Raw genomic sequence first — 13,114 nt, 5'->3', positions numbered from 1 at the left:
GCAATATTCCCTTCCGCTATAACAGCCTTTTCTAACACATCAACGTAGGTAGGCAACTTCAACACATTAACTCGGTCCAAAATAGTACCCCGCAATCCTTCTTCAAATTTCCGCGCCTTCTTATATTCTGTATCTACCATGTGAGGTGCAAACCGGGCTAGTTCCGCGAATTGAGCTTCATATTCAGCAACAGTTTTGTGTCCTTGTCTCAATGTTTCGAATTCGGTCACCTTCTTATCTCGCATACTCTGGGGAAAATATTTATCATAAAACAGCGCCAAGAACCTGTCCCATGTCAACCCCTGATGCATTGTTCTTGTAAGCATCCACCACCTCCGTGCTTCATCTTCAAGGGTGAAAGCATCAAGTTGCACCTTTTGGATTTCAGCACAAGGAAAAACTTCGAATAATTTTTCTATCCCTAACACCCATGCCTCAGCCTTCATTGGTTTAATCCCTCATTTAAACGATGGTGGTTTCATCTTTTTAAACTCCTTTGTAAGTGTAATGGTGCGGTCCTCAGCGTGAAAATCTTGCACTACAGGTGGGGGTACTGGTGGTGGTGGCTATGGCTGTTGTTGCTGTTGTTGTTGTCGTAGAGTTTCCGCCATGTCCATAATCATTCTTTCCATCCTGTCCAACCGTGCTGAGGTAGCATCTTCCTGGTCTTTAGTCCTTGTTCGCACCATAGTCTACAAAACAATCAATTACAACATACACAAAAGAATACAATAGACATTGATCATCATCATTAGCGTTAGCGGAAAACATTTAACGTTGCTATCAATCTTCCTTTACTGCATGATGCCTACATCTTTCTAGACATCCTAAAGCTTAATGGATCCGTGTGTGAGATAGCAACTCGTGCTCTGATACCACTTGTCACGCCCCAAACTTGCCCCTAAAATTTTGGGCATGACCTACTCAGAAACAAACACTTATCCTGCTATATATAATATCTGGGGCCTGAACGGAAGCGTTAATATAATAGACTAACATGCAAACACATCCATTGAGCCACTACAAATATGCCAGGATCACGACTCACAAATAGACATATAGGGATCATACATCTGAAGTAAGGTACATACATACGTATACATTTACAAGTCCAGTCCAGAAATAGGGCACATACAAAACATTAAATACAATTCAACTTGGCCGGCATGGAGCGTGAGCCAACAAAATTTAGCAAAACTGTACTAGGACACAAAAGGGCTTCTCCAAGTGCCGGGTCGTACTTAGGTTGAAAAAAAAATGTAGATAATAACGATGCTAGGACTGACCTCCAGGTTGGTTACCTACAGAATCAGACAAAAATTACAGAGTGAGACAAGCTCAATGAATAACAGTACGTAAACAGTTTAATATGCAATTTAAATCATAATACAGAACAGTGCATGCACAAAAATGGATTCTAATTAGTTAGTTTGATGCTGTTTTATTTTCAAAACGGTCTTGGCCTAGTCATAACGGAACGGCCTACTGGCCCAGAAATACAGAACAGCCTTTCGGCCCAGAAATACAGAACAGCCTTTCGGCCCAAAAGTATACAGAATAGCCTTTTGGCCCAGACATATACAGAATAGCCTTTTGGCCCAGAAATATACTGAACAGCCTTTCGGCCCAGACATATACAGATCAGCCTTTCGGCCCAGAAATATCAAAAATGTACATAATTCTGTCAACCTCACATTGCCACAAAGTTCCAATCAATACATATGTTAATGTCGTGACTAACAGAAAACATAATGGTAATAACGGATATTAACGGTACATAAATGTACATTCAATATACTATTACTCACAGTGTTGTTGCGGAGCGGTGGTTCCTCCTGTGGTGTGTCCTACACACATAGATAGCACACATTAGTTCCTTTCTCCTTTTAAACCATTTCTTGCATTATTACATTTCAATTGCATGTACAATCATCAAAAGGTATCAAACACAAATTTCGAAAAGAACTGAGGGTTAAGCACGTAAAACGAAGCGAACGAGGTTTCCGACCTAGGCTGCACGTGCGGCCATACCCTCCGCTTGTGTGGACATGTACCGCACGTGCGGTCCCCCTCCACCGCTCGAGCGGCCAAAAACAGTATGCTTTCCCAAATTTTTTCCACTTCTCTGCACCTGCGGCCACGACCTCCGCACGTGCGGTCTGGCCCCTGTTTGGCAGTCCGAAAATCATACAAAATTCCCTTCTTTGGTGATCATCCAAGAGGTCCAAAATAGCTTCTTTACATACCAAAACATGGTTCAAAAATTGTGTAAACAAGACTATAAACACAACCATTTGAACATGGAAAATCCATTAATCACCACCACAACCTACATACACCCATGTATAGCCATATGTTTACACAAGTATCAACATGATAATTCAAGACATAAGTTGTAGATTTCTTCTTAGATGACCCATATTAAGTTAAAATCATCAAATAGTAGCATTATTTTTACCAATAGATCAACACACCCATCCAATTTTCCATTACAACTCTAGGTTACACCATATTAAGCAATTCCTTCTCCAAATGAAAAAGAAATGATGGAATTAGAGAAATTGAACTTACCTTAAGCGTCACTCCCTAAATGCCCCCTCAAATTTTCAATTCTCTACCTTCTTGATGATCTTGTCTTTCCCCACTTCTCAAAACCCTTATCTAGTTTTTTTCCTCCAGGAGATATTCATGGAGCTTCTAAGTCAAAGATGCCTAAAGACTTAATATAGATATATATGTTTATAATAAGACAAAATTCAATCGTTTAATCATCCCAAATTGAAATTACAGAGAAAATCTCATTATAGCTTAAAAATCATGCAGATTTCAGATGTCAAATCAATTTCAGAAAATTAAGTCTCTAAGGCGTCCAATTTCGGATTCAATAGTTTAAGTGCGACAGATAATTTTCTTATTCAACAGATAGGAAGCCATATTTCCAAGTTTCACTTAATTCAACGTAATTTCACATAGAGTTTCACAATAAGCATTCAAAAGCACAGAATAGAGGGCTGAAAAGATACCAGAATCATGTACGAGGGTCGGGTTATTACACTCTCCCCCCCCCTTAAATAAGTTTGGTCCTCCAAACTTGTTTTACCTTAGGACAGAAACAGATGCGGATATTGGTGTTGCATTTCATCTTCCTTTTCCCAGGTTGCCTTGGTTCCGTAGTGCTCTTGCCATTCCACTTTTACCATTGGAATTTCTCGGTTCCGTAACTGTTTTACTTGATGGTCCAGAATTCGAATTGGTTTTTCCTCGTACGTTAACTAGTCAGTCAACACAATTTGGTGATAATCAATAACATGTGACGGATCTGGAAGATATCCTCGAAGCATAGAAACATGGAACACGTTATGAATCTGACTCATATGTGGTGGATGGGCAACTCGGTAGGCTACTGGACCCACTTTTTCTAAGATCTGAAAGGGACCAACATATCGGGGTGTCAGCTTACCCCTTTTTCTGAATCTTGGATGTCCTTTCATTGGGGTAACTTTCACAAAAACATGACTATCCACTTCAAACTCCAAATTCCTTCGCCGGTTATCCGCATAACTCTTCTGTCTACTTTGGGCAGTTTTCAATCTTTCTTGAATAATTCTAACCTTTTCAGTTGTCAACTGGACAATCTCTGGCCCTAACAATGGCCTATCTCCCACCTCAACCCAACACACGAGAGAACGACACGGTCTTCCATACAGAACTTCATAGTGTGCCATTTCAATACTCGAATGATAACTGTTATTATACGCAAACTCGACCAACGGCAGATGAGTTTCCCAACTTTCTTGAAAATCCAGAGCACACATTCGAAGCATATCCTCTAGCGTCTGAATCGTCCTCTCGGATTGTCCATCTGTTTGAGGGTGGAAAGCTGTGCTAAACTTTAATTCTGTACCCATTGCATCCTGTAGACTTTGCCAGAACCTTGAAACAAACTTTGGATCTCTATCTGACACAATTGAGACCGGAACACCGTGAAGCCTTACAATTTCATTCACATAGATCACAGCAAGTTTATCTGCATTATATTGGGTCTTCACAGGCAAGAAGTGGGCGGACTTAGTCAATCGGTCGACAATGACCCATATAGAATTCATACCTCGAGGTGTCCGTGGTAAGCCTATAACAAAATCCATGGTCAAATGTTCCCATTTCCACTCCGGGATTGGAAGGGGTTGTCATAATCCTGCGGGTTTCTGATGCTCTGCTTTTACCTGCTGACATTGCAAACATTTAGAGATAAACTCTGTGATTTCTTTTTTCATACTTGGCCACCAAAAATTTTGCTTCAAATCCCGGTACATTTTGGTACTTCCTAGATGCATCGAAACTCTTGAGGCATGTGCTTCTCCCATTAATTTCCATTTAAGTTCTAACACCTTAGGGACACATACTCGGTTTCGAAATTTAAGCACAGAATTCGTCAAAGTGAACCCTAGTTTCGGTTTTGTCTTCATTTCGTCACGTATCTGCTTTGAGCTCCATCTTCCATTTGGCGTAATTTAATCTCCTCAAGTAATGTCGATTGGGCCATCATTGTTGCCACTGTTGCTTCTTGACTATGTATCACCAAGTCAACCCCCATCTTATTCAGCTCACTTATCAATTCCTTTTCCTTTGTCAATAGATTTGCCAAATTTCCCACATTTTTCCGACTAAGTGCGTCTGCCACCGTGTTGGCTTTACCAGGATGATAGTGGATCTGCAAATCATAATCTTTAATAAGCTCCAACCATCGCCGCTGGCGCATATTCAACTTTTTTTGGGTAAAAAGGTATTTGAGACTTTTATGGTCGGTATAAATGTCGCAAGTAGAAATCTTTAAAGCAAAAACTACTGCGGCTAGCTCAAGATCATGCGTGGGATAATTCTTCTCATGTGGTTTAAGCTGTCGAGAGGCATAAGCGATAACCCTTCCGTTTTGCATAAGCACACAACCAAGTCCCTTATGTGAAGTATCACTGTAAATGACAAATCCCTCAGTACCAGATGGTAGTGCAAGGACCAGAGCTATAGTTAACTTCATTTTTAATTCTTGGAAAACAGATTCCCGCGGTTCTGACCATTCAAATGCAACTCCCTTTTTAGCCAACTGTGTGAGTGGTACAGCAATTTTGGAAAAATCCTGAACAAATCTCCTATAATATCCGGCTAACCCCATAAAACTACGCACTTCAGTCACATTAGTCGGCGTGGGCCAGTTCACGGTTGCCTCAATTTTGTTTGGGTCAACAGAGACTCCTTCCTTAGTTATAACATGCCCCAGAAATGCCACTTCACGTAGCCAAAATTCACACTTCTTTAGCTTTGCGTACAACTTCTTTTCTCAGAGGGTTTGAAGAATTAAGCGAAGATGATTTTCGTGAGCTTCTACATTCTCTGAGTAAATGGGGATATCGTCAATAAAGACCACGACAAATTCATCCAGATAGGACTTAAAGACACGATTCATCAAATCCATGAATGCAAAGGGCATAACCAAAAATTCGTAGTGACCATATCGGGTTTGAAATGCGGTTTTCTCAACATCACCAACTTTAACTTTTAATTGATGGTACCCGGACCGTAGGTCAATTTTCGAGAAGACTTGTGCTCCTTGTAACTGATCAAACAAGTCGTTAATCCGCGGTAATGGGTACTTATTCTTGATTGTTACTTTATTAAGCTCCCGGTAGTCTATACATAATCGGAGTGTTCCGTCTTTCTTTTTCACAAACAGAACTGGTGCACCGCACGGAGAAACACTCGGGAGGATAAACCCCTTATCCAGTAGGTCTTGCAACTGAGTCTTCAATTCCCTCATTTCAGCTAGTGCCATTTGATACGGGGTTTTAGAAATGGGTTGGATTCCCGGTAACACTTCAATCGTGAAACTGGATTTCGCGGTCCACTAATTCTCCTGGCAATTCTTCCGGAAAGACGTCCGGAAATTCACAGACAACTGGGATCGTATCAGTATTCTCATTCATTATTGGCCCTTCCAAAACACTACATAAGTACCCTTGACACCCTTTCTGAATTAATTTACAAGCCCTTGCTGTAGAAATCACATACGGTGGAGAAGTTACTCCCTGCCCCTGAAAAGTAGATTCTGATTGCCCTAGAGGGTGGAATTTGATTTGCTTCGTCAGACAGTCTATAGTGGCACCATATTCACCCAACCAATCCATTCCCAGAATAATATCAAAAGAAGTCATATCAAGTGGTAATAGATTAGCATATACTCGGATATCCCCAATTAGAAGTTCACAAGCAGAATAGATAGAAGTACAGATCATGGAATTTCCCATAGGTGAAGATACACACATCACATAAGTCAATTCTTCTTTAGGTCTATCTAATTTTTTTCGCAAATAATTTTGACACAAAGGAACAAGTAGAGCCAGAATCAAATAAGACATAAGCAGAATGACCATGAACCATAAATGTACCTGAGACCACTGCTGTTGCATTCTGTACATCTCCCGGAACCAACGCAAATACCCTGCCTTGCCTCGTAGTGTCCTTATTGTTAGCAGGCTTAGTAGCTGACTTGGCATTAGGAGCCGGTGTAGACCCTGCTGAACTTGTGGCGGCCTTATTACTATTTTGTTGATTCTTTTGCGAACAGTCTTTTATCAAATGACCCGTTTTGCCACATCGAAAGCATGCTCCAGACAATCGGTGACAAATCCCACGATGCGTCCATCCACATTCTGGACACACAGGAGCTGAATTTTGAGGAGAAGTAGTAGTGCTGGAGGTCCTCGAATTTTGCTTCTTATTTGGTGGAGTAGTTGACCCCTTGAACCATTGGTTGTTCTGTCTCTTTCCTTTCCATTCAGAAATTCGAGTCTGAGCAGCAATATTCCCTTCCGCTATAACAGCCCTTTCTAACACATCAATGTAGGTAGGCAACTTCAACACATTAACTCGGTCCAAAATAGTACCCCGCAATCCTCCTTCAAATTTTCGCGCCTTCTTATATTCTGTATCTACCATGTGAGGTGCAAACCGAGCTAGTTCCATGAATTGAGTTTCATATTCAGCAACAGTTTTGTTTCTTTGTCTCAATGTTTCGAATTCGGTCACCTTCTTATCTCGCATACTCTGGGGAAAATATTTATCATAAAACAGCGCCAAGAACCTGTCCCATGTCAACCCCTGATGCATTGTTCTTGTAAGCATCCACCACCTTCGTGCTTCATCTTCAAGGGTGAAAGCAGCAAGTTGCACCTTTCGGATTTCAGTACAAGGGAAAACTTCGAATAATTTTTCTATCCCTAACACCCACGCCTCAGCCTTCATTGGTTCAATCCCTCCTTTAAACGATGGTGGTTTCATATTTTTAAACTCCTTTGTAAGTGTAATGGTGCGGTCCTCAGCGTGAAAATCTTGCACTACAGGTGGGGGTACTGGTGGTGGTGGCTATGGCTGTTGTTGCTGTTGTTGTTGTCGTAGAGTTTCTGCCATGTCCATAATCATTCTTTCCATCCTGTCCAATCGTGCTGAGGTAGCATCTTCCTGGTCTTCGGTCCTTGTTCGCACCATAGTCTACAAAACAATCAATTACAACATACACAAAAGAATACAATAGACATTGATAATCATCATTAGCGTTAGCGGAAAACATTTAACGTTGCTATCAATCTTCCTTTACTGCATGATGCCTACATCTTTCTAGACATCCTAAAGCTCAATGGATCCGTGTGTGAGATAGCAACTCGTGCTCTGATACCACTTGTCACGCCCCAAACTTGCCCCTAAAATTTTGGGCATGACCTACTCAGAAACAGACACTTATCCTGCTATATATAATATCCGGGGCCTGAACGGAAGCGTTAATATAATAGATTAACATGCAAACACATCCATTGAGCCACTACAAATATGCCAGGATCACGACTCACAAATAGACATATAGGGATCATACATCTGAAGTAAGGTACATACATACGTATACATTTACAAGTCCAGCCCAGAAATTGGGCACATACAAAACATTAAATACAATTCAACTTGGCCGGCATGGAGCGTGAGCCAACAAAATTTAGCAAAACTGTACTAGGACACAAAAGGGCTTCTCCAAGTGTCGGGTCGTACTTAGGTTGAAAAAAAAAGGTAGATGATAACGATGCTAGGAGTGACCTCCAGGTTAGTTACCTACAGAATCAGACAAAAATTATAGAGTGAGACAAGCTCAGTGAATAACAGTACGTAAACAGTTTAATATGCAATTTAAATCATAATACAGAACAGTGCATGCACAAAAATGGATTCTAATTAGTTAGTTTGATGCTGTTTTATTTTCAGAACGGTCTTGGCCTAGTCATAACGGAACGGCCTACTGGCCCAGAAATACAGAACAGCCTTTCGGCCCAGAAATACAGAACAACCTTTCGGCCCAGAAGTATACAAAATAGCCTTTCGGCCCAGACATATACAGAACAGCCTTTCGGCCCAGAAATATACTGAACAGCCTTCCGGCCCAGACATATACAGATCAGCCTTTCGGCCCAGAAATATCAGAAATGTACATAATTCTGTCAACCTCACATTGCCACAAAGTTCCAATCAATACATATGTTAATGTCGTGACTAACAGAAAACAGAATGGTAATAACGGATATTAACGGTAGATAAATGTACATTCAGTATACTATTACTCACAGTGTTGTTGCGGAGCGGTGGTTCCTCCTGTGGTGTGTCCTACACACATAAATAGCACACATTAGTTCCTTTCTCCTTTTAAACCATTTCTTGCATTATTACATTTCAATTGCATGTACAATCATCAAAAGGTATCAAACACAAATTCTGAAAAGAGCTGAGGGTTAAGCACGTAAAACGAAGCGAACGAGGTTGCCGACTTGGGCCGCACGTGCGGCCATACCCTCCGCTCGTGCGGATATGTACTGCACGTGCGGTCCCCCTCCACCGCTCGAGCGGCCAAAAACAGTATGCTTTCCCAAATTTTTTCCACTTCTCCGCACGTGCGGCCATGACCTCCACACGTGCGGTCTGGCCCCTGTTTGGCATTCCGAAAAGCATACAAAATCCCCTTCTTTGGTGATTATCCAAGAGGTCCAAAATAGCTTCTTTACATACCAAAACATGGTTCAAAAATTAGGTAAACAATACTATAAACACAACCATTTGAACATGGAAAATCCATTAATCACCACCACAACCTACATACACCCATGTATAGCCATATGTTTACACAAGTATCTACATGATAATTCAAGACATAAGTTGTAGATTTCTTCTCAGATGACCCATATTAAGTTAAAATCATCAAATAGTAGCATTATTTTTACCAATAGATCAACACACCCATCCAATTTTCCATTACAACTCTAGGTTACACCATATTAAGCAATTCCTTCTCCAAATGAAAAAGAAAGGATGGAATTAGAGAAATTGAACTTACCTTAAGCTTCACTCCCTAAATGCCCCCTTAAATTTTCAATTCTCTACCTTCTTGATGACCTTGTCTTTCCCCACTTCTCAAAACCCTTATCTAGTTTTTTTCCTCCAGGAGATATTCATGGAGCTTCTAAGTCAAAGATGCCTAAAGACTTAATATAGATATATATATTTATAATAAGACAAAATTCAATTGTTTAATCATCCCAAATTGAAATTACACAGAAAATCTCATTATAGCTTAAAAATCATGCAGATTTCAGATGTCAAATCAATTTCAGAAAATTAAGTCTCTAAGACGTCCAATTTTGGATTCAATAGTTTAAGTGCGACAGATAATTTTCTTATTCAATAGATAGGAAGCCATATTTCCAAGTTTCACTTAATTCAACGTAATTTCACATAGAGTTTCACAATAAGCATTCAAAAGCACAGAATAGAGGACTGAAAAGATACCAGAATCATGTACAAAGGTCGGGTTATTACAAAATCGACCTAAAACAGAGCTAAGGCATGCTAAAATAACACCAAAAACACGCCGAGATAGGACCAAAATAGGCTAGCATGCTGGATCAAAGCATTGAGTACACAAGGCTAAATGCCAAGATTACACTACAAGTATAGAAAGCATGCATGGGGTGACTCAACTAAGCCAAAACAGAGTCATGCCATGCTGAAATAGGGCCAAAAATAGGCTGAGAACAAGCCAACTCATGCTAGAAACACATGCTCAATAATGAGGCCAACAAGGCAAGCAAACAAGACAAGAGGAGAGGGGACCACCCCCTCTCATTTTGGACCTCAAAATCACATTTTTACCACTGAAAATCCACTGAATTTCAATGGCTAAAAGGGCAAACAAAGATGACCTCAAGGGCCTTAAGAGATGGCTCAAGGCAAGGCCAAACAAGCCACCAAAGGGGGTAAACCACCCGTAACACCAAAGAGGTCTCAAACAACCACCTTAAGCACTTGAAAATAGAACTTTTTATAGTTGAAAGCTAAGCCAAAAGAAGCATGCAATGATGGATAAGTAAGTAACTACAACAAAGCTTTAAAGAGGATAAAGACTCACCCTTGAAGAACCATTTCAAAACAGTAACTTCTGAGGCAAAAACCAAGCTTTTGAGCTTTAAACAAACCTCCAAGTGCCTCAGCTCAAGAGCGAAGGTGTTTCACTAGGTGCTTTAGTGCAAAAGTGTGAAGAAAAACCACTTTAAGGCACAAACTAGTGCAAATATATAGAGAGAGGGATATATATAGCCCTAAGCAATTTTTTTGAACCTCTGAAAGGGGAGAGGAGCCTCCCCTCTTATAGAAATCCAAGTCTCAAGCTTGTTAGACAAGCTAGAAGCTTGTTAGACAAGCTAGAAGCTTGGTGCAATCCCTCCATACACGTGTATGGAGGATGCATTTTGTGCTCACCAGCTGGCACAGCTGGCAACAAAATATCTGCAAAAGCAAAGAAAAGGGCCTCGGCCAAAAAATATGGCCGATCGGCCATTAAAGGTGCCGACCGGCCATCAATGATGCCGACTGGCCACCACTGATGGCCGATGGAAAGAGGTCCCAGCCGATGGGCATAGGGCCTGGCCGATGGGTTGTAGGGCTAGCCAGCAAGCCACCCCCTTCCCTTAGAAACAAAGCAACAAGCTGTTGGTCTACAACCAAGCAAAAAACAGATAAGTTGAGAGGCTCCAAGGCAAGGCGCACAGCCGAGACCTTCAGGAACTCAAAACGAACACGAGCATGGATGATCATCGAGTGTTCAAACGATGACGTCCAAGTCTTGAGGACGGTCAAAAATGAGGTGTCTACAAGTTGTCATTGTACAAGTCTTTGTCCAGCATCCTTTTGACGATCATCTCACAGCCTCTTTTTACTTTTAAGTAATAGACCACCAATTTTCTGTCTAGCCTAGTGTATATTGGTGGAATAGCTCAGCTAAGCCTAGGTTGATGCCTAGGCTATGGTTTATCTCAACATGCTGTTTATTATCCTGTGTATATTAGTGAAAAGTTGGGTTGGGCAAAGTCTTGTTTGCCTCAATAATTCGCAAATTAAAGGTTGGACCGGGAAACGTAGTTCACCCTCCACTATGGATATCACGATGAAGGGGCAAAATCTTGTTTTCTCCTAAGGTATTGTGTTTTGTTTGGCTAATTCAAAGTGCACATCATCTGGGATGTTATACTATTGGCGGAATTCGACTATGGTGCCTAGGGAGCTCACCATGAAACAATACTGGCCCATAGGAAGTGTTTTTAAGTTAATAACTTAGCAGATTTGCTCGACTTCTTAGCGCAGTCTTAGTTTGGTTAGAAGTTTGCTCGACCAAGTGGCGTCACCAAGGGACAAAATTGAAGGTGTGTCTGGCCAACCCTAGTAAAGTCTGCAAGGTCAAAAAATAAAGTGTGTTACGCTCAAGTGTTGACCGAGCTAAGATAGTGTTATTCAGTTAAGTATAAAATATGCTAGGGTCTAAGTAGTAGCTCGGTAGAAATAAGCATGTGTATATCACAGTGGAAGTGAGTGTATGTCACTTATAGCTCAGTCATTGGGTGGGTATATGGAGCAATGTAGCTCGGTCCCCTAAAGCGAGCAAGGTTTTAGTTCGGTCCCCTAAAGTGAGCAAGGTTTTAGCTCAATCTCCTAAAACGAGCAAGGTTTTAGCTTGGGTTCACAAACGAGCAAGGTTTTTAGCTTGGTTTTGCAGCAAGTAAGGTTTTAACACGGTCTGGCAGTGAGCAATGCTTATTAGCTCGGTTGGTTTCTCTAAGGAAACCATAAATAGGAGGTTTGTTTGACTCTACAGGGGTTTTGGATCAAAATCGTATCCCTTAGTCAGTTTTTTCCTAAGTTGTTTGATGTTTATCTCAGAATATGGAGTTTCAAGAGGCATTTGAAGTCCTAATTTAGTTCCTGGCTCAGTTTTATGCAGATTTCAATGATTATAAGTGCTGCAATGCTGTTCATGGACTTGGATAGTAGAAAAACAACATGGAAATGCCAGGAACATGAAGAACAATGTGTAGGTTATTGAAAATATAGAGGAGGGTTGGAAAAACTTACAGATTTGAGGCTTGAAATCAGATTCCAATCAGCAAGAAAGTGTCTTCGTGTGACTGTGAGATTACTGAAATAGTGGATATGCTTCAATCTAAGGTTAGAATGATAGAATCCGAAGGGTTATAGCTGTGGCTTTAGGGTTTTAGCTGAAGAAGATGAACAGCGGAAGGGTAGAAAGCGTGTGTATAGGTTATATATACCTAGAAGGTAAAAGGGCACGATGATTCAAATTTTGGGCAAAAGTGTGTGACAGTTATAATAGAGTACGGGCACAATCATTGCTAGCCACGTGTCCCATAAAGGACATCATGTTAGAATGGCTGGTAAACGTGTTGTACGGAGGAAAAGATCGCTTTGAACCAGACCGGTGTCCTAATCGAGCGACCTTGATTAACTCCGCAGGGATGAGTGTTTTAGCTCGATAGTAAATAGTAAGCCCAATCATGTACTGTCGATGGAATTAAGGGGCAATTGAGAAAGTAATTTATGTAGCTAAATTGGGCCGAGCTAGATGGAAGTGACTTTGAGGCTTAGGCCGCAAGATAGGCCAAGTAATGTCTTGGAAAGAGCTTAGCTTGGGCCGAACAGAGGATGGAGTTGGTCAAAGGAGTTTGACCGGACTACCAAA

General features: G+C 41.0%; 1 long non-coding RNA gene across 3 annotated transcripts in view; it reads right to left on the bottom strand.

The window, feature by feature from the left end:
• Positions 1-12,687, bottom strand: part of LOC145789006 (uncharacterized) — a 32,738-nt gene extending 20,051 nt beyond the window's left edge. For all 3 annotated transcript variants that reach the window (XR_014327282.1, XR_014327284.1, XR_014327283.1), the window contains exon 1: positions 12,490-12,687. This is a non-coding gene — a long non-coding RNA (uncharacterized LOC145789006). The remainder of the gene's footprint in view (positions 1-12,489) is intronic.
• Positions 12,688-13,114: the final 427 nt, after the last annotated feature.

Source organism: Camellia sinensis, chromosome 4, assembly GCF_055761805.1.
Source record: "Camellia sinensis isolate YWXY chromosome 4, ASM5576180v1, whole genome shotgun sequence".
NCBI classification, from domain to species: domain Eukaryota; kingdom Viridiplantae; phylum Streptophyta; class Magnoliopsida; order Ericales; family Theaceae; genus Camellia; species Camellia sinensis.
Note: the sequence above shows the minus strand (reverse complement) of the source record. Positions and strands in the feature narration are given on the sequence as shown.